The sequence below is a fragment of the Macrobrachium rosenbergii genome, chromosome 42 (genome assembly GCF_040412425.1).
Source record: "Macrobrachium rosenbergii isolate ZJJX-2024 chromosome 42, ASM4041242v1, whole genome shotgun sequence".
Classification (NCBI taxonomy): domain Eukaryota; kingdom Metazoa; phylum Arthropoda; class Malacostraca; order Decapoda; family Palaemonidae; genus Macrobrachium; species Macrobrachium rosenbergii.
In genome coordinates this window covers 15377250-15398997 of record NC_089782.1, presented here as the reverse complement: position 1 = coordinate 15398997, position 21748 = coordinate 15377250, and the positions used below count along the sequence as shown (strand labels likewise).

The 21748-nt window shown below is 45.5% G+C and overlaps 1 long non-coding RNA gene across 1 annotated transcript; it reads right to left on the bottom strand.

Moving 5' to 3' along the window:
• Positions 1 to 275: 275 nt before the first annotated feature.
• LOC136827974 (uncharacterized) lies at positions 276 to 20637 on the bottom strand. The gene is made up of 2 exons (XR_010849858.1): positions 20459 to 20637; positions 276 to 467 (listed from the first exon to the last, which is right to left on the bottom strand). It is a non-coding gene; the product is annotated as an uncharacterized lncRNA (long non-coding RNA).
• Positions 20638 to 21748: the final 1111 nt, after the last annotated feature.

Sequence of the window (21748 nt, the reverse complement as noted above, 5' to 3'; positions counted from 1 at the left end):
TGGTAGCACCTCTTGATATATAACCCTACTTTGAAACAAATTTCCTGATTCCAGGCAGTGATGTTAGTAGCCTCTATCAGATTCTAAATTTGTCTCACTTTTCATTACATTAGTAAAAGAAACTTTATTATTAGGATATCATTTTCATCAGATATTGAATTCTCACTAACATTTCATTGGCAAATGTGGTAATATCTTTAGTTTCTGGTTTTGTTGCCATTTCTGCACAGTCAAGCAATACTTTAGATATGCATCAGAGGGTATGTAAAGATTAATTATCAACTGATATTTTTATTACTAGTAACATTTATATTACTGTATAGTGTGAGATTCCAGTGCTCTGGAAGCATATTATGGATGGACATAAATACTGTACACTCAAATATTCATACTTCCAAAGTTGGGATCCTTCTTGATATATGTGATTTTGTAGTAGTATGTTTCTTGAGAATTGTTCTGGGAACCATCTGCAACAGAAGAGAATATAGTCCAAGAAACAAACATTTTATAATTAACGTCATTCAACTCTTGCATTATTCTACTGCTATTAAAAACTTAAACCAATAAGCCTTCATGATAAATTCAACAAATCTGTATAAAAATGCAATCTGGCTAAAGTACAGTAATAAATATCAAAACTGTGCATGGTAAAATTAATTTTTTTATACCCTAGGACAGACCCAGGGGTTTAGGTGAGTATAACTTATATGCAACTCCCATAAGTGTTGGCAAGGTGGCAGGCAGCTTTTTCTAGCTACTGTATTCATAAATAGTGGGTTCAGAGAAAAGTTCTACCTTACCCTTCCTCCCCCTTGTTAAAGAAGGAAAGACAGAGGGTGATGCTTTCTAAGCAATGTAGACCAGGCACATCATATACTTACCTTAATCTGATTTGGTTCCAGCGTGTACATCAGCCTGGACACACTTATGAAGGGGAAAGGAAAAGAAGGAAAAACCTTTTACTCTCCATTATTCTTCATACAAGAATGTATCAAGCTGAAGTACCTGGATGAGATGCGGGTACCCAGATGGTACCTGGTAATTACACAGCTTGTTGAGCAGCCACCACTGGTCCAAAAGAGAAAGTGTCCAGGTACTTGTGGGCAACATACTTCAAGCAGAATGAGATAAAGGTACTCTTGACTATGCCAGATGCCAGACCTCTGAACAAAAAAACTGGAAAGTTCTTCTGAAAGGTGAGAGACTGCCCCGCAGCACTAACTTCATGTGCTCACAAGTGGGAAGAGAGGCCAGACTTCTGCAGGAAGGAATCATAGGCCTCCTTAATACACTCATGAAGCCAGAAAGAATGTGTATTCCAAGAAACCTCCTTGCACTGACCTGTGCTAATGAATAGTCTCCTACACTCTGGCCTCAGGGGTTCCTTTTCAGACAGGCACAACAGCAACTCATGGAAAGAATGAATCGAGAAACTCTTAAACTTCTCATCACGAACAGAAGGGTCTTGATCAGGATGAGAGAGAACAAGAGAGATCCCCACCCCTTCGAGTGCCCAACAAGATAAGACAAACCATGCAGTTCGTCCACTCTGCCCTATAAGGCTCTGTAACCCCAATGAAATGTCCCAGTCTGGGGACTGGAGCTCCCAGGGTGGCAACACTTCTTAAAGTTTATCATAAGGAGGGATAACTCCACCAAGGTGGAGGGATCCAATGCCTTCAGTTTAAAAACCTGGGATAAGGCTAAGTGATAGCCCTTTACCAGTGAAAATGAGAAGTGCTTGTGATAGAGAAGAAAGATGAGAAAATCTGCAATCTGCTGGAGAGATATTCCAACCGGAGAGCAACCCCTTCTGTGACACAAGCACAGATGGCCCACTCTCCTTGATACACTTTCACTGAAGAACAACAGAGGTACCCAGACTTACAGGAATGGACTAGGCACAACAGCATCTCTTCTGGGTCTCCAAGTCTTGGAGAGAAGGAGTTGAAGGAACTCTCAAACATCTCATCAGGAACAGAAGGGTTCTGAGTTTTCACTACAAACTGGGGATGAAAGAGAACGAGAGAGATCTTCACACTTCCAAGTGCTGACCAAGATCAGACAAACCATGCAGTTCCCTCACTCTCTTTGCCAAAGCTACAGCTAAGAGAAAGACAGTCTCCAGTGTTAAGTCTCTGTCTGAAAAACAAGACTGCAGTTTGTAAAGGGCCCATAAAGCTCTGTACCATCAGTGAAATGTCCCACTCTGGGGGCTGGAGCTCCCAAGGTGGGCAAGACTGCTCAAAGTTTCATATAAAGCAGAATAACTCCATGGAGGTGGGGAGGTCAGGTGCCTTACTTGAAAAACCTTGGATAAGGCTAAGCAACAGCCCTTTACCATGGAAACTGAGAGGTTCTTGTCTCAGCAAAGAAAGATGAGGAAATCTCCAATCCACTGAAGATATACTACGACTGGACAGCTGCCCCTTCTACAACACCAAGCACAGAAGATGGCCATTTTCCTTTAAACACATTTGCTGAAGAACAACATAGTTACCCAGACATTTCTTTAACTGCCCTGTAAGAAAAGCCTCTCTCTCTCACGGATACTGGATAACCTCCACCCATGAAAACGAGTGCCATCAGATCCAGATACCATTTGGCAAGTGGCCAAGAAGGGACATCAGGGTACTAACCTGACACTGAACAGTGGAAATGCGTGTGCATCAAGACTGTCTGAGGGATGTTGAAACACATATCTCCATCGTTACCCATGGGTCTGGAACTGGGGGACAGAAGACAGGAAGCTTCCTGTTTATTCTGGCCACAAGCAAACTGACTGGGAAGGAACCCCATAGAGAACACACTGTCCCACTACCTGGCCCTGGCAGCTTTCCTTATCTGCCAGAATATTCCATGTGCCTGGAATGCAACTGGTCCTAAACTCAACATCTGGGAGAGCCACCCATGCATGCATCTGCAGTGCTAACGGGCACAGGGTCCAGGACACAGTACCCCTATTTGCTGACATAACAACTACAATCATGTTGTCGTTCCTCACCACCACCAAGCGTCCCTGCAAACTGTTCTTGAATGCTGAAATGCTAGCCAGGCAGCTTGCATTTCCAAGACGTTGTAGATAGTCATGTGTCCACGAGTGAAATGAACTCTCCTCTCAGGTGTGTACTTCAACCCCTCACTGATGTGCCTGAGAACAGAAGTATCTCTGGAGGAGCAGCTCTCATCGGTATTCTGCTTAAAAGGTTTCCATCATCCAGCCACCAAGTGAGGTCTTCCCTCACTACCTGACTCAGAGGCATGGGTTGGGTAGGAGGATCTCAACTGGAAGACCAATTCTGCTTCAGCTGCCACTGAAGAGACCACAAGTGGTCCCACCTGTGTGAAAAGAGCTTCTCCTACGGCGCTACATGGACCAGGACTTCTTACCACCACTGAGCAGGTTGTTCCTGCTGCTTCAGAAACTATACCACTACCTCCCTGAAGCTGTCCAGACAACCCCACAGGGAAGGGTTTCAGTGATATGGCAACCAGAAAACCCTGAGAAACCTTCTCTACCAGGAAGAGGTGGGTGTAATACCCCACAGGTAGGCGATCTACAACTTTGACGGCACCTTTCTCTACCATCATTTCCACCTCTGCCAACAAGGCTTGCAATTTCCACAGATCCAGACAGTAAGACTGGAAAAGGATCAGTGTCATGGAGAGGGAAGGGCGAAGGTTCTTGAATGGGAGCCTGTACCCATCCCGAAGGACTGACAGAACCCATGGCTCCACTCCTCGTTGTTGCCTCATTTCCCAACAGCAAAACAGACAACCCCTAACTTGTGGCACTGGAGGAGGGGATCACTGCTCTCAGCAACCACCTCACTTCTTTCCTCTCCCACCTTGCTTTGACTGACCAGAGAAGTGGGGAAGGAAGGTTTGGGAAGGCTCCCTGTCCTTCTCAGCAGAGGAAGATGACTGCTGGCCCTGTTCGGGCTTCTGAAGCTGGGGCTGCATCTGCATACCAGTTGTGGAAGATGCCTTCATTCCTTGAGGTGGTTTAACAGTCTGCATGGGTGATGGAGTCCTAAGAATCCTGATGAAGCTCAATTGCTACATATACCTTTCATGGGGGAAAGTAGTGAGGTGAATCCAGCAACAAACTATTTTGCAGGACCAGGTTTCTCCATTGGTTGGTTACTTGGTGTGTGAGGAGGTGACAGCCCTATCACCTGCTATTATCAATCTCCTGACTGTAGCTCTATTAACTGAAGTCAGAAGGGCTGTAATGTCTATGTCAGTGAGGGCAACCATCCACTGGTTTAACCAAGAGACTGCATCCACCAACGCCATCGCTACAAATTCCAAATTGCTGGATTTTACAGCATTGAAAGTATCTCAAGGGGGAGGTGTCAGTCAGCAGAACTCCCAAACCTGCAGATCTGGGCATTCACCTCTTACAGAACATCCACTGTACAAGATATCAATGACCACAGCAACCTGAGTGATGGTCTCGCCTTTGGAGTCAAGCCTAAAACCTGCTCCAAAGTCAAGATCACAGGCACTGTAAAAGTAGTCACCTTAACAAGATTGTTACACTAAAAAACAAGTGAAATAAACTGAAAATGTTGTTCCAACTCAGCCTGAGGCGGTTCTGTAGGAGCAGATCCCAAAGGACCTAAAGGATCCCTAGAGGGCTGAGCTGCTCCCTCTCCTGAAGAAAACTCACTCATAATACCTGTAGAAACAACAGGTTCTTCCAGAATGGGAAGGACAGGACAATGCCCCTGACCATGTGAGCTCTTGCCTGGATTGTACTTGCTTCTACCTCTTGATCACCTCACGAAGCCAGAGAGAGATCGTGTTCTTGGACACCTCTTTCTTGGTCAAGTCGTACTAATGAAGAGGTTTTGCACTGAGGCCTGAGATACCAAGTCCTCTTAAGGTACTGTAGTACTGCAGCACCCCAACTAGAAAAAGTAGCACTGCAGCACCCTAACTAGACGAAGTAGCATCTCGTCTCGATCACCACCTGCAAAGGGGATCGAAAAAGAACGCGAATCTGACATCAGGGACTGATGGATTCTGAGTCGTCTTCACTACAAATTCCAGGACAAACTCAAGTGTAACTTGTTGAGTGCTTAACATCAAAGGAAAGGCCATGAAGCTCGCCTACCCTCTTCGCTGATGCCAGGGCAAGCAAGAAAACTCTTAAAGGTCTGATCCCTGTCTGATGACTCTCGTAAAGGTTCATATGGTGCACAAGTCGGGCTCCTTAAGACAAAAGTTACACTCCCACTCAGGAGGCCCAAGTTCCCTCGTGGACAAGACTGTTCAAAGATTCTCAAAAGCATGGAGATCTCCCACGAAGATGAGAGTTCTACCCCCTTCAACCAAAGGACTTGCGCAAGGGCAGCTCTATAACCCTTCATGGCCAATACTGAGAGAAGCTTCTCCCAACAAAGAAAAATGAGAAATCTGCTATTTGTTGAAGAGTAGCTCCAACTAGAGATACCACATTGACGACATCAACCATAGAAGACGGCCCATTTCCCTTGGTGCACAGCCGCTGAGGACTTCCAAAGGTATCCAGACATCTCTGTCGCTGTGCAGCGAGAAAAGCCTCTCACTCACAAGAGATGCTTGATAGTCTAAGTGCCAACCTTTCCACTGCCTGGTGATACCTCTCTACATGTGGATGGCACAGCAGGTTGTGCCATGGGGGAATCTCTCTCGGTACCTTGGAAAGTAGAGCTGGCAGGTCTGGATACCACTCAGCATGTGGCCACCTAAGAGCCACCAAGGTCATCCTAAGATTTGGGGTGATTGTGACCCTGTTGATCACCCATCAAATCAGACAAAATGGAGGGAAAGCATAGGCCTCCAGATTGTCCCATGGGTGCTGGAAGGCGTCCTCCACTGCCGCCCATGGGTCTAGTACAATTGAGCAAAACACCAGCAACTTCCTCTTGTCCTGGGATGCAAACAGATCTAACACTGGGAGGTCCCAAAGATTGAACAACCTTTCTGCTATGTCTTGGTGTAAGGACAATCCGTCCTTGTCACCTAACCCTGGCGATTGAGCTTGTCCCCCACTACATTCATGATCTCCAGAATGTACCTGGCTGACAGCTTTATCAAGTGCGCTACTGCCCATTCGTGTACCTGCACCGTGAACACATGAAGCTGACAGGAAACTAGCCCTCCCTGCTTGTTGACATATGCCACTCCCGTAATGCTGTCGCTCATCACCACCACAGAGTGCCCCTTCACTCACTCCTGAAATTCTTGTTGAGCTAAAAAAGCCACCATAAGTTCCAGGGCATTGATGTGGAGGTGTCTGTCGTTCCAGTCCCACACACCTGAAACCAGCAACTCCTCCAGGTGTACGCCCCATCCCTTGATTGATGCATCCACAAATAGAAGCATCTCAGGAGAAGTGCCTAACGGTACTCCCATTAAGAGGTTCGTGTCATCTAGCGACCAAGCTAAGGTTTTCCTTACTTCCTCCAAAAGAGGAATTGGGAAGGAACAGGATCCCTTGCCGAAGACCAAAACTCCTTCCTTTTCCACTGAAGGAAGCAAAGGTGAAGCTGCCCATGAGGGACCAGCTTTTCCAAAGACAATATTTGATCTAGAATGACCTGCCACTATTGAGCAGGTTGTTCTTGCCAAGACAGGAACATCTGTGCTGCCTCTCTGAACCTGCTGATACGCAAGTCTGAGGGGAAGACTCTTGCTGCTGCCGTACCTGTCAGCATGCTCAGACACTTTACTCTCTGTTGTGTGTGAAATCAGACCCCTCGAAATTGATCAATACTCCCAAAAGTCGTGACAAAAGTCGAGAAGTCAATCTCTGTCCTGGAACGACTGCAACAAAGAGCTCTCCAGGACTACTCAATTGCCCAGGTACTTCAAAAGACATATCCCTTGTGAGTGGGCCCAAGCTGAGACTCGAATGAACACTTGGGGAGCAGTTGTGAGCCCAAAACAAAGTGCCCTGAACTGGAACACTGTCCAACAGAGGGTAAAGCATAGGTACTTGCGGGAAGACTGAGGGATGTATATTTGAAAATACTCCTCCTTCAAGACCACCAAAATCATCAAGTTGCCCTCTCTGATAGAACTGAGTACTGACTGTACCTTTCCATCTTGAACCGGGTCTGGCAAACAAACCAGTATGGGGGAGACTAGTCTCTAGCTGCCTGTCACCTTCTCTGTGAGAAACAGATGGCTGTAAAACCCTGGAGACCAATCTTTCACGACTTCCACAGCACCTTTCTTGAACGTCACATTCACTTCTTCTCAACGGGTGAGGTCTTTCTGTAAGCCAAGAACTTAAGTCTGGAGGTGGACTGGATCTTTGATGAGGGATGGTGGAGACTCAAAGGGTACTAGATATCCTACCCGAAAGACATCCACTACCCAGGTCTCCACTCCATATCGCTGCCATGTTGCCCAATGGTTCAACAGGCACCCTCCCACTATCAGCAGCAAGCAGGAGGAACACCACCCCTAGCGTTCTCCGCCCTTCTTCTTACCCTTGCCCCCCTTCTTAGCACTGGGTGCTCTTACGAGGGAGCTTCCTCCGACCTAAAGAGGAAGGGCCAGCCTGCCCCAAAGGTTGAGCTGCAGTGCGTGCAGTGGCTTATAAGAGGTTGCTTTGGTTGGGTAGCACTGTGGTGCCGGTGCACTCCGAGGAGCAATGCAAAATGTCAGTGCATGAATTGGCACTGAAGGTGAGGTGCTCGCAAAGACCCGGAGGTCTTGGCCACTGCCTGGTGGACCAGCATGTCACTGCTCTCGACACAGAGCCTGTCCACCGCAGCCTCCAGCTCTCCTCTAGCGAAAAAGGGGAGTGGAACCCAGTAGTACCAGTCCACTGCAGAATGCCAATGCCAATTCTGACCCAATGAACCTGGAGACCTAAGAGAAAACTGTGACTCACTTCTTGAGCACCAGGTTCACCCACGGTTTAGCTGTCTGATGGGCTAGGTAGGTGATGGCCCTACCTCCAGATAACATCAGTCTCCTAAGCATAGCATCTTCTTCGGAACCCTAATTGGGGGATGCGATCTTGGCCACAGCTACAGACCAAAGATCAGTCCAGGAGACTGTTTGGAATGCTGCCATGGCAGTCTACTCCATTGCTGCTCCCTCCAACTGTGAGAAAGAGACTCCTCCTTCTGAGAGGCGATCCAGCAACAGACTGGGACACAGACGGGTCAGGTCCAGGTCAACTTGTTTGGTTGGCAAAGGCCTCTCTAAGGGAACGTAGTACAGGCAGTCCCCAGTTATCAGCGAGGAGAGTTTCGTTCCAACAGCGTGACAGTAAGTGAAAATCACCGATAACTGGAAATTGGCGATTTTCGGTTATTGGTGCCTCTGTTAGCAAGTATCAGCACTGAAAAACCGGATCGCCAATAACCAAGCCTGTGGAAATGTCTCGCTTGATTGGCTAGACCTACGTGAATTCTCCTGCCCAGACACACGGGAATTCACCTGGTCCAAATCCTTCGGGCCAGCCGGCAGTCCTATGAGAGCTGATGGTCAGCTCAGTGTCTGGTCAAACTATTTTAATAATAATAATCACCTGATCCAAAACCACCTCAGCAAGCCTTAACCAAGGCAAGACTATTGAGACTCTGGGTTCCTTCTGGGGTCCCCAAAAGGACTCAATGGCAGAAGAACTGTCCACAGGAAAAGCCAAGGTCTCTTCCTTGAGATTGCTGTACAGGCAGTCCCTGGTTATCGGCTGTCTTGGTTACCAGTAATCCGGTTTTATGGCGCTTGTCTAGCGACGACGATAACCAGATTTTCGTAACTGATAACCGGTTATCGGCGCCGATCGCCTCTTATCGGCGGCGCTGATCACTGGTTATCAGCGCCGCTAACCGGGGATCAGTGCTACTGTTGCCGATTTTCATTTATCATCACGCCGTTGGGAACGGAACCCCACTGATAACCGGGGACTGCCTGTACTGCCATATCAGACACACAATCTCAACAAAATGCCTCTGTGACTCAGGGGTGTCCGAACTCTGGGGCATAGGACCCTCAAGTCCCCCCAGGTCACACTCTTCCTGAGTCACTCCCTCCACAGGAGAGACGCGCTTGCCAGAGCCCCATGGTGGTTTTTCGACCACTCGAGCACATGACCAGTCAGGGACCAAGGACCAATCCCGAATTATGCTTCCATGGGAGGGCTAGGATGGAAACATGAATGGTCCCAGTCCCAAAACCTAGGTCTGTCCAGCTCCCAGCTCCTGGGGAAACCCCCGAGGAGGTGGAGGGAACAGGTGAGAGATCCCAAGCACCCTTGCTTAGCCTGCTGGAGGCCGAAGTCCTGGCAGGTGAGCGAGGGCAGGGTCAGTCATCAACCTGTGGTGACAACATCTGCAGGGTCAGAGAGAGCGGTCCTGGTCATGCAAATGTGAAGGGGGCTGTCCCGCAAACATGGCATGTCTTCTTAGAAGCCAAAGCTTCTAATGGAGAAGATGACTGGGTGGGGAACCTCCTCTTGCCTTGCCCAGGTGATCTGATTTGTAGGCTGGTGTCAGTGTCCTGGGACCCCTGCACTGTTCTCTTCGGAGAGTGGAAGGGGGTGAATAAGCTCCTGCCTGCTGTCTAGTCACTTACTCACGCTGGGCCGTGCTGGCAGCGGGGACCCGGGTCCATGGACCCGGGACCCATACCAGCCTAGGAAGGTGTGCTCCCAGGTCTGGTACTGGTGCGCCAGGGTTCCGTACAACCCTGGTCAGCAGTTGATCCCTTGCGCCTGGCAATGGGAGCAGCAGTACTCAGGGTACTGCTAGCGAGAGACCCAGTAGCCTTCTCTGTGGGGAAAGACTGACCCCTAGAAGCCCCATGGGACTCCTTGCAGATGGGTGAGGCAACCTTCTACTTCCTCTGCTTGCTAGCTATGGGAGAAGGAGGGGAGAGGTGACAGCGCTTGAAGACAAAGGCAATGACAACGACTTCCTACTCTCTTCTCAGACTCTTTCTTCTTGCCGAGGCTGGCCTTTGACAGCAGGGTGTGGAGGAGGACATCACCAAGAGAAGATGATGTAGAGGGTAACATCTGTAAGCATATCACTGAATGGATATGCTGTGTCGCTAGAGCTGTAGTGGTGCGCCCTCCCCCCGTCCCCCCCAGTTAGTGGCTCTCTACTGACAAAGCAGCAGGAGTCGGTGAAAGGGAAACCACTTCCTTGGAAATGGTAACAGCAGGTGGGGGTTTAGCTAGGGGCAAGAAGGAACTAGTGAGAATCTTCGGTGTCACCGGCAGATTATTGCACTCCAGTGACACAACAGGAGCCTCCTTCTCCCTCTTCTTTTTCACATCAAACTTCCCCCACTGTTCAGATGGCCAGACCTGGCACTTGGAACAAGGGCTAGATTGGTTGCAATCACTCCTGTGGCATGTGGGTCGACCTAAAAGGAGAGGAACTAATTGTAAGGACCATCCCTCCCTGGGCAGCACCTAAGGTTTACAGGTTTCCTCTTCACAGTTAGTTGTAAATTAGGAGTTTGCATGATAAAATCAAAAGCAAATAATACAGGCAACATACATTTCATGCAAAAACAAAGGAAGAAAGCAAACAGCAGTCGGGAAGAGAGCACAGAAGACATCTGTACATGATGGCAGCCGAAAGCAAAGTGGAATGCAGACCAATGAGTGGGCAGGGCTTCCCCCCCTACTGTCGGTAGCTAACAACCTTGTTTGAAAGTCAAACGGCTGTTCTAGCTCATGTTCACAAACTAAATCCTATGTGAAGACCTTCAGGTTTGTATTTGTGTAGGAACAAATGATTCTCCTAATTATTTTGGTAGTAGGCTCAATCACATGATTCTGAGAACGTAAACATTACCCTAGCTTACTTCAATGCATATGGCGGATGATCAGTTTTTCATATTACGATGATGATATAACAGATAATAATACAGTATAAATGGATTCAGTACGTATGATACAGCATCAGTTTCATTACCAATACCTTTATCTTAAATATATTTGTAATAGCCTATTTGACTTATGCAAATGGATGCTGTAATTGTAACATCCAGCCTATGCCAATAGTTTACACATACAGTCCACATTTTGTAACTCGTGTATGGTAATGCAATATGGTAACAACTGATAAGAAAGTTGCTGTATAAAAAACATTAATGGTGATAAAAGCATGGTAGGCTGTGGGTAAACACAGGTAAGAGAGAGAAAAAGCGAGAGAGAGATTGCATTTTTTTAAGTGTATATATGTAGTATATTTTATTTCAGTTTAAAGTGTGATGGTTGTTATTTATAAGCACATTTAGTATTTATGGTTATGCAGTATTGACAAGATTAGGTGAGGATGGGTACTGAGTTACCCTTGAACACCCATAGATTTTTTACTTGCTCTTATCTGGATTTCGCCATTATCTGACAGGGCCTCAGCTCTATTACTTCTGATAATCAAGGGATTACAGTATACTCTGTTTTGACGGTAAGTAAACATAAAAAATTGAACTAAATGTTACCCCTTAAACGCCGAGCCTCTATTTACTAAAACGTCTCCCGTATGCCGGCGGCGTTCGGTGAGTTAGCGCCGAAGCGGAAAAAAAGTTTTTTTCAAAAAATCACAGCACGCTCAGTTTTCAAGATTAAGAGTTCATTTTTGGCTCCTTTTTTTTTTGTCATTGCCTGAAGTTTAGTATGCAACCATCAGAAATTAAAAAAATATCATTATCATATATAAATATTGAAAATATATGACAGCAAAAAAATTTTTGTACATGAAACTTACCGTCAGATATATACTTAGCTATAGTCTCCGACGTTCCCGACAGAAATTCAAATTTCGCGGCACACGCGACAGGTAGGTCAGGTGATCTACCATTCCCGCCGCTGGGTGGCGGGAATAGGAACCATTCCCGTTTTCAAGTCAGATTTTCTCTGTCGCTGGTTCCGGCAACATCTGTTGTTGGTTCCTTCTGCTTGGATTTTCATTTTTCGCTTGCTGAGGATTATTTTGGACTGACCTTTGGTGACGTATTGGATCTTTGGCTTGGCATACGCTTTTGTGGACTGTTTTTGATTTCGGCTTTGGTATTTTCTTATAGAATGTCTGATCAGAGTGTTGCATTGTGTTTCGTGTGTGTGAGGTCTGATTGTAAGGTGAGACTTGAAAGCTTGGTAGATCCTCATTCTGTATGTTCTAGGTGTAGGAGAATGAATGCTCTTTTGAGAATACGTGTGTTGAATGTGAGAATCTCACTGAACTGGAATGGAAGGCGTTAAACTCTTTATGCACGCAAGTTTGAGAAGGACAGAGTTAGGAAGGCTTCTTCTAGAAGCGCTAGTAGGTCTCTTCCAGGAGGTAGATTTAGAACCTAACACTCTTCCAGATTCTCCTGTCACTCCAGTTGTTTCAGCTCCTTCACCCTTCATCGAACCTGTGGATTCGTCGTCGGAGATGGCTGCTATGAAGGCTACGATCCGCAAGATGCAGTTGCAGATGCGAGCTATGGAGGAAAAGAAAGTGAGAAGTGATAGTGATTTGTGCAGTGTCCCCAGTGTAGTGGAGGGGGCGTCTGACCGGCTCCGCATCGCTCCTAGGCCTAGACCTCTTCCAAACTCCCAGACCCAGTGGAGGAGGAATGTCGACAGCCGCAAGGGGGATGAAGAGCGCTCCCAACGGTCAGGGCGTCCCTTCGGCAGCGCCTGTTGACGCGTCCCAGGCTGCCTTAGATCGCCGCAGAAAAGGGATCTTTAAAGAAGTGTTTCTCTTCTTCTGCTTCTTTCTCCTAAACGTGGTTGGAGTTCGGCTGAGGAATCGCGTCCTTTGAAGAGGACTTGGAAGGCTCCTAGAGGAGACGCTTGGACTCTAGCCCTGAGCGCCCTGAAGGCTCTCCTGTTTCAAGAAGAGAACTCGTAGATCTTCCTCCTCTTCTTCTGGTGTTCAGGAGTCCACCAAGCAGATCCTGGTAGGCCTCCAGGCTCAGTTGCTGCTCTTGCTGGCTCTTTATCAAAGAGCTCCTCTCGTCGGAAGGATGCCTCTCTTCCGATTAAGTCCTCAAGAGACTCTCTTCTCCCAGCAAGTCGTCCTCTAGGAAGCGCATCTTCTCCTGTTAAGCGCCCCTCCAGCAGCAGGCGCTCCTCTCCTTCCAGGCTCTCCTCTCCTGGTAGGGCTCCTCTCCTTGCAGGCGCTCCTCTCCGCCCAGGCGCCCTCTCCTTGTAGCAGGCGCTCTTCTCCTGATAGGCGCTCTTCTCCTGGTAGGCGCTCCTCTCCCGATAAGCGCTCGCCGCCTGGTAGGCGCCTCCTGGTAGGCCTCTCTCCTGGTGGCGCCTCTCTCCTCGGCGCTCTTCGTCTCGAATAGCGCCTCTCACCCAGGCGCTCGCGCCATCGCTTCGTCGGTCTTCTCCTGTTGGAGATACTTTCTCCTCAGTCAGGCGCCCTGCTCGTTCGCCTCGGAAGTTCCTCTCCAGCCTCCCTTTCGTCTGTTAGGCGCCCTCTCCCAGCAAGGGCTCCTCTCTCGGTCAGGCGCCAGTCAGCCTCGAGGCGCTTCTCTCCGGATCATCGTTCTCCAGTGGACATAGGCTCTTCTCCTTCTAGGCGCTCTTCTTCTGTTAAATGCCCTGCTACTTCTAGACGTTCTCCTCCTCCTTCTGGCCTGGAGGCGTTATCGGAGGACGATTCTCCTAAGGACATCACAATCTCTGATTACAAGAGGTTGACAGCTCTACTAGTCCAGGAGTATGGAGATTCCCTCAAGCCTGCTTCTCCTCCTTCCCCTGGTTCTATGCTGGGACAGCACCAAGGCTTCAAATCTTCCTCTCTTGTGAAAATCGCCCTACGATCTCCATGAGAAAAGCTCTTAAAGGTTTCGGAGAGTGGCTCTCCTCAAAGAAGGATGCAGGCAAGACTGTCTTCTCTTTGCCTCCCTCTAGGCTTTCGGGAAGAGCAGGAATGTGGTACGAGACTAGGGAGCCTATGGGGTTAGCTCTCCCTCTTCTGCTGGCTCAGATTTTTCTTCGCTGGTGGATTCGTCCAGAAGACTCTCCCTTAATTCGGCCAAGGCTTCTTGGGGACTGTGTGAACTGGACCATTTCCTCAAGGGCCTTTTTAGCGTGCTGGAAGTGTTCAACTTCATGGACTGGTCTCTTGGGGCCTTAGCCAAGAGAAGTCTTCAAGAGGATTCAGTTAGTATGGAGGACCTCAGCAGTGTGTTGTCTTGCCTGGACAAAGCTGTTAAGGACGGTTCGATGGAGATCGCTTCCCTGTTCGGCACTGGCCTTCTTAAGAAGAGGTCAGTCTTCAGCGCTTTCCTCTCTAAATCGGTCTCTCCTTCCCAGAGGTCTTCCCTCTTGTACGCTCCTCTTTCTAGCCATCTTTTCCCACAAGAAACTGTAAAGGAAGTCTCTCGTTCCTTGTCGGAGAAGGCTTCTCAAGACCTTCTAGCTCAATCGTCGAAGAGGTTGAGACCTGCTGCGCCTATTACTAAGAAGGAGAAGCCCCCTTTCAGGAGCCCTTTCGTTCATCCAGGTCTATTAGGAGGCAAAAGACCTGAGAGAAGATCCAGGCCTTCAGGACTCCTTCCAGGAAGTCCAAGTGAAGATCAAGTCCTCCAGACTCCAGTAGGTGCCAGACTTCTCAAGTTCGCCGAAGCCTGGGCACAAAGGGAGCGGACGAATGGTCCCTCTCTGTTTTGAGGAAGGGGTACCTCATTCCCTTCTTTTCGAAACCTCCCTTGACTACAACTCCCGAGGAGTTATCGGCGAGATACAAGGATCCTGTGCGGAGGCAAGCCCTTCTTCTAGCCGTCGATCAAATGCTAGAAAAGTCTGCAATAGAACCGGTGCAAGATCTTCACTCCCCGGATTTTACAACCGTCTTTTTCTTGTTCCAAAATCCTCGGGCGGGTGGAGACCGGTCTGGACGTGAGCTCCCTGAACGCTTTCGTCGTAAAGAAGAAGTTCTCTATGGAGACGACGTCTTCAGTTCTGTCGTCTCTTCGTCAAGGAGATTGGATGGTGTCCCTGGACCTTCAGGATGCTTACTTCCACGTCCCCATCCATCCCTCCTCCAGGAAGTTCCTAAGGTTCATGGTAGACGGCAGAACCTTTCAGTTCAGGGGCTCTTTGCTTCGGACTCTCCACAGCTCCCCAAGTTTTCACGACCATTCTCAGGAATGTGGCTCATTGGTTGCACTTGGAGGGAGTGAGGATTTCCTTGTATCTCGACGATTGGCTAATTCGGTCCAGTTCAAAGAACCGTTGTCTGGAGGACCTTTTCGGACTTTAAACCTGGTCCAATCTCTAGGACTTCTTGTGAACCTCGAGAAGTCTCAGATGATTCCTCAGCAGGAAATTGTCTACCTGGGGATTCGGATGGATTCTCGGGGTTTTCGAGCGTTTCCCTCCTGGAAAGAAGGGAACGCTGCCTTCAAAAGGTGACAGACTTTCTGGAGAAAGACAGTTGTTCCAGGAATGGATGAGTCTGCTGGGACCATTTCTCGCTGGAACAGTTCGTTTCTCTGGGAAGGCTTCACCTCAGACCTCTTCAGTTCTTCCTGAAAGAATCTTGGGATCGGAAGTCCCAAGACTTGTCGGATTCCTTCCAAATATCATCTCTGGTAAAGGAACAACTCCGTTGGTGGTTAGACCCAAAGAAGCTGGGTCTAGGAATTCCTCTACGTTACTGAGCCCTCGCCTAGTGTTGTTCTCAGACGCGTCGGAGTCGGGCTGGGGGAGGCGACACTAGGCTCGGAAGAAGTGTCAGGCACCTGGGACACGGATCAGAAGGCCTGGCACATCAATATGAAAGAGCTGGTAGCCATTCACCTAGCTCTTTCCAGATTCGAACTTCTGGTCAAGGGATCAGTAGTTCTAGTCAACTCCGACAACACCACAGCCCTGGCTTATATCAGGAAGCAGGAGGACACATTCCTTCTCCTGTACATTGCAGCAAGGAACCTTCTGTTGTGGGCGGGGAGAGAAACATCGTTCTCCTCACCAGATTTGTTCAGGGAGAAAGGAATGTGAGGGCGGATCTGCTCAGCAGAAAAGATCAAGTTCTTCCCACGGAGTGGTCCCTTCATCAGGAGGTTTGCGAAAGGCTATGGTTCCTGTGGGGAGACCTCATATAGACCTCTTGCAACCCATTGGAACAAGAGGTTGGAGAACTACTGCTCCCCAATCTCGGACCCCAGAGCAGTAGCTATAGACGGCCTTCTCCTAGATTGGAACGGTCTAGACGGCTACGCTTTTCCCCCATTCAAGATAATGGGGAGGTAATCAGGAAGTTCAGTTCGTCAGAGGGCACCAAGCTCACCCTGATCGCTCCCTTTTGGCCATCCAGAGACTGGTTCACAGAGGTACTGGAATGGATGATAGATTTTCCAGGTCGCTCCCTCTCAGGAGCGATCTTCTCAAACAGCCCCACTTCGACAGATTTCACAAGAATCTTCCCCGCTCTAAACCTAACTGCCTTCAGACTGTCGAAGGACTGGTTAGAGCGAAGGGATTTTCGCACAAGGCTGCTAAGGCTATCGCCAGAGCTAGAAGATCTTCTACCTTGCCTCTACCAGTCGAAGTGGGAAGTCTTTCGGAGATGGTGCCGATCTAAGAAAATTTCCTCTTCCAGTACCTCTGTAATGGAGATTGCTGATTTCCTTCTCTACCTAAGGGAGCAATGTAACCTGGCTGTTTCCACCATAAAGGGGTATAGGAGCATGCTGTCTTCAGTCTTTAGACACAGAGGTCTGAACATCTCGGATAATAAAGACCTTCACGACCTTATAAGGTCTTTTGAAACTTCAAAAAATAAGTCCCCTAGACCTCCCAGCTGGAATTTGGACGTGGTCCTAAAGTTTTTGATGTCAAAGCAAGTTTGAGCCTCCTCGATCTGCCTCGTTCAGGGATTTGACCAGAAAATCGCTGTTTCTTTGCTCTTGCTTCTGCCAAAAGAGTGAGCGAATTACAAGCCTTAGAAGGTTCTGTAGGCTTTAAGAAGGACTCTGCAATCTGCTCCTTTCAGCCTCTCTTCTTAGCAAAGAATGAGAACCCTTCAAAACCTTGGCCTAGGAGTTTTGAGGTCAAAGGACTCTCCGATCTTTCAGGACAGGAGCTGGAACACACACTCTGTCCAGTAAGAAGCCTTAAACATTATTTGAGAGAAAGAAACAGCTCAGAGGCAACACTGAAAGTCTTTGGTGTTCTGTCAAGGATCCTTCAAGAGCAATTTCAAGAATGCCCAGGCTTTCTTCATTAAGGATATTATCAAAGAGGCTCATCTTTCATGTAAAGAAGAACATTTTCAGCTCCTAAGAGTTAATGCTCATGAGGTGAGAGCAATAGCTACTTCTCTAGCTTTTCACAAGTCTTGGTCCCTCCAGTCTATTGTGGACTCTACATACTGGAGATGTAACTCAGTGTTTGCTTCTCATTATTTGAGAGATGTTCGTGTGACATATGAGAAGTGCTTCTCTCTAGGAGCTTACGTATCCATGATTCGGTGCTGGGTCAAGGAGCTGAAGCTAATCCTATTTAATTTAGTTTGTTATTTTTAATTGTTTGTTGTGTTTTTATGGTTGGTTGAAAAAGAGTGTTGCAGGTCTCTCTCTCTTTTTCATCTCATATTACTAACAAGGTTAGGCTTGGTCAGGTGGTCGGTTTTGGTTGTTAGCTCCTTGTATTTTTATTACCTAGCTCTGTCATGTAAGAGGATAGCCCCCATTGATATGATTCAGGTAGAGGGCTCTGTCTTGTAAGTGGGTTAATCCCCTTTGACATGATCCATAACAGGCTCTGTCATGTAAGTGGGTTTTATCCCCATTGATATGATCCAGAAGGGCTGTCAGTCTTAGGTCACTTCCTCGCTGAAGCTCTTGAGGCATGCAGACTCATAGACAGTATCCATGAAGTCTTCTGCCCAATCAGGTAAGAACCATGGTTTTTGTTTATTCCTACAACATATGTTGTTTTCCCGTTTTTTAGTTCTTAGCTGTCTCTTGCCCTCCTCCAAGGGTGCCAATCAGCTAAGTATATATCTGACGGGTAAGTTTCATGTACAAAAATGATATTTTTATGATAAAATAAAGTTTTGTACATACTTACCCGGCAGATATATACGATTAATGGCCCGCCCAGCCTCCCCTCAGGAGACAGGTGGAAGAGAAAATCTGATTGAAAACGGAATGGTTCCTATTCCCGCCACCCAGCGGCGGGAATGGTAGATCACCTGACCTACCTGTCGTGTGCATGAAATTTGAATTTCTGTCGGAACGTCGGAGACTATAGCTAAGTATATATCTGCCGGGTAAGTATGTACAAAACTTTATTTTATCATAAAAATATCATTTTCATATATAATTTTATACAAATCCTGTGAGCAAAACAGTTAAAGCTAACGGGTTATTTTGTTTTTCTTTGTATTGTACACTAAATTGCGATGATTTTGGTATATAACAAATTGTAAAACGATCAAAGCAACACAGAGAAAATATTATCACAAAATGATGCATGAATTAAGTAAACCGTGGACGTAAAAAAATGTTTTTTCAAAATTCACCATAAATAAAAATATTGTGCTAGAGACTTCCGTTTGTTTAAAAATGAAGATAATTGATTGAATATTACTAGACTGTAAATGTTTTAGCTTACAATTGCAGTTTTCGACCATTTCGGTCGAGTTAAAATTGACCAAAAGTCGAATTTTTCTATTTATCGTGATTTATATGAAAATATTTCAAAACTGATAAAAGCTACAACCATGAGTTATTTTCTGTTGTATTGTACATGAAATTGCGCACATTTTCATATATAAAACTTTATGTAACGACTAATATAAAACGGTGCAAATATTACGACAACGTGACGAAAGAATTTCTGAGATGTTCGCAGAGTTACCAGCGCAGAGACATAAGGAAAATGTTTTTTAAAAATTCACCATAAATCGAAATATTGTGCTAGAGACTTCCAATTTATTGCAAAATGAAGTTAAACGATTGAATATTATTAGAATGTAAGAGTTTTAGCTTACAATTGCGTTTTTTGACCATTTCGGTCGAGTTAAAGTTGACCGAAGGTTGAAATTTTGGCAGTTATCATGATTTATGTGAAAATATTTCAAAAGTGATAAAAGCTACAACCATGAGTTATTTTCTGTTGTATTCTACATGAAATTGCGCACATTTTCATATATAAAAGTTTATGTAACGACTAATGTAAACGATGCAAACAATTACGACAACGTGACGAAAGAATTTCTGAGATGTTCGCCGAGTTACCGCGTGCAGATGTAAGGAAAAGTTTTTTTTTCAGAAATTCACCATAAATCGAAATATTGTACTAGAGACTTCCAGTTTGTTGCAAAATGAAGGTACATGATTGAATATTACTAGAATGTAAGAGTTTTAGCTTATAATTGCGTTTTTTTACCATTTTGGTCGAGTTAAAGTTGACCGAAGGTTGAAATTTTGGCAGTTATCGTGATTTATATGAAAATATTTCAAAACTGATAAAAGCTACAACCATGAGTTATTTTCTGTTGTATTCTACATGAAATTGCGCACATTTCCATATATAAAACTTTATGTAACGACTAATATAAAACGGTGCAAACATTATGACAACGTGTGAAAGAATTTCTGGCGTGGACGTAAGGAAAAAAGTTTTTTCAAAAATTCACCATAAATCGAAATATTGTGCTAGAGACTTCCAATTGGTTGCAAAATGAAGGTAAATGATTGAATATTACTAGAATGTAAGAGTTTTAGCTTACAATTGCGTTTTTTTACCATTTCGGTTTGAGTCAAAGTTGACCGAAGGTTGAAATTTTGGCAGTTATCGTGGTTTATATGAAAATATTTCCAAATTGATAAAAGCTACAACCATGGGTTGTATTTTGCTGTATTTTAAATGAAATTGCACACATTTTCATATATAAAACTTTATGTAACGGCTAATATAGAACAGTGCAAAAATTACGACAAAATGACAAAAGAATTTCTGAAATTTTCATCCCAAGTTAATGTGGCGTAAGAAAAAATTTTTTTCAAAAATTCACCATAAATCGAAATATTGTGCTAGAGACTTCCAATTTGTTGCAAAATGAAGGTACATGATTGAATATTACTAGAATGTAAGAGTTTTAGCTTACAATTGCGTTTTTCGACCATTTCTGTTGAGTCAAAGTTGACCGAAGGTTGAAATTTTTTGTAGTCGACGTACGGTACGTCCACTTGGCACCCAACAGACAATTTTAGTCGATGTATGATACGTCCAGTAGGCGTTTAAGGGTTACTGAATTACTTTTTAGTGAGAGATGAGAAATACTATCTCAATGCCATTTGCTTGAGCACAGTATGTCTAGGGTTGGTCCAAAACCCTACAAATCAATTTTAAGGTGTGCCTTAGCAACCTTATTCAAGGCTTTAAAGTTAGAGAAACAAGGTTTTGATAAATTGTTAAAATAAATCTTTGGTTGCCTTTCTCGTCCATTTCTTTATGATAAAAAGCAATTGAGCTTACATGAGAGCTACCTGTGACATTTGTGACATCCTTCTCCATCTTTTGTTGTGCCCCATTATCTAGCAAAGTGACCATTTGCTGCAGAAGCTGAATTTTGTAAATTTTTTTAGAACACAAATGTTGACAAAATGGCATTAAATGTGCTCCTTCCATACTCAAAGTTTTACAAAATCTGAGTCTTCTACCTTGATGAAAGCCAAGAAAATGTTTTCCTGAATTTTCTGCAGCCTGAAGTCACTGCCAGGGGAGCAGAAGCTGCTGCTGTTTCTGAAAGGATGAATGGTGCAGAGAAATGAGCCTGACACAAATCCCACTTTCTACAAGTCTCTAAAGAACACCAAATAAAAAACAATATAATATGAGCCTGATTATAAAGAGTGATCTAATTACCATGTCCCTGTTGATGTTACATTAAATGGTAAGTCTGTTGCATCTGAAGATGGTGAAAATCTCATATTCTGTTTTGTATATTATAATAATTTATTTATCAGTTTTATGACTTTTCCTTTATACTTGTATTTTAATAATATTTTTGTAACACCACATTTTAATAATATACATGAAAACATTTTGACCAAACAAATTTTTAAAAGTAATTTGTATTTTTCCTAGGTATACAAACCTAGGTCTTTTATTAAAGGAGTATTCCTCGCCTCATTCCGGAATAGTCATTGATCTTGGTAAGAAGGTCATTAATTGGTGATTATACAGGTAAGTGGGGAAGTCTCCTGCCCCCCTCACCTAATGTCGCCATTCACATTTTTCTCCTTGGGTTGCAAAGACAAAGCAGGATGGTTAAGGTGGGTTAAGCTATGAAATGTTCTGATTTGCATACCTAGGAAAAATACAAATTTAAAACAAACAAATTTGCTACAGAAATATGGACCAATTGCCTTTTAAGCAGACTTTCTACTTTCTGCTGATACCTCCTGAATTCATGCAGTATTTATTTATCACCTTTTTCCTTTAACTTGTCTCTTTCTGTAAGCAGATTTCCCTTCGGAGCCCTCTTGGATTTATAGTCCATAAGGGTTTTCAGCTGATGATTTAAAGAAAGAAAGACTCACTCCTTAAGTGGGACATCACCTCAGCCTGCTAACTTAAACCGAAACCACCCACATGTTCCATGCCCCTGGTTGTGCATACAAGCAGGGGATATCAGGACTCCTGCAACCTCCTACTCAGTCTGGCAAAAGGCTTGCCAGAACTGCAGGGCCCTGGCCATGAGTGAACCACTACTATAAGGAAGGCACTCAGATAAGGAAAATATTTAGAAACAATTCAATCCCC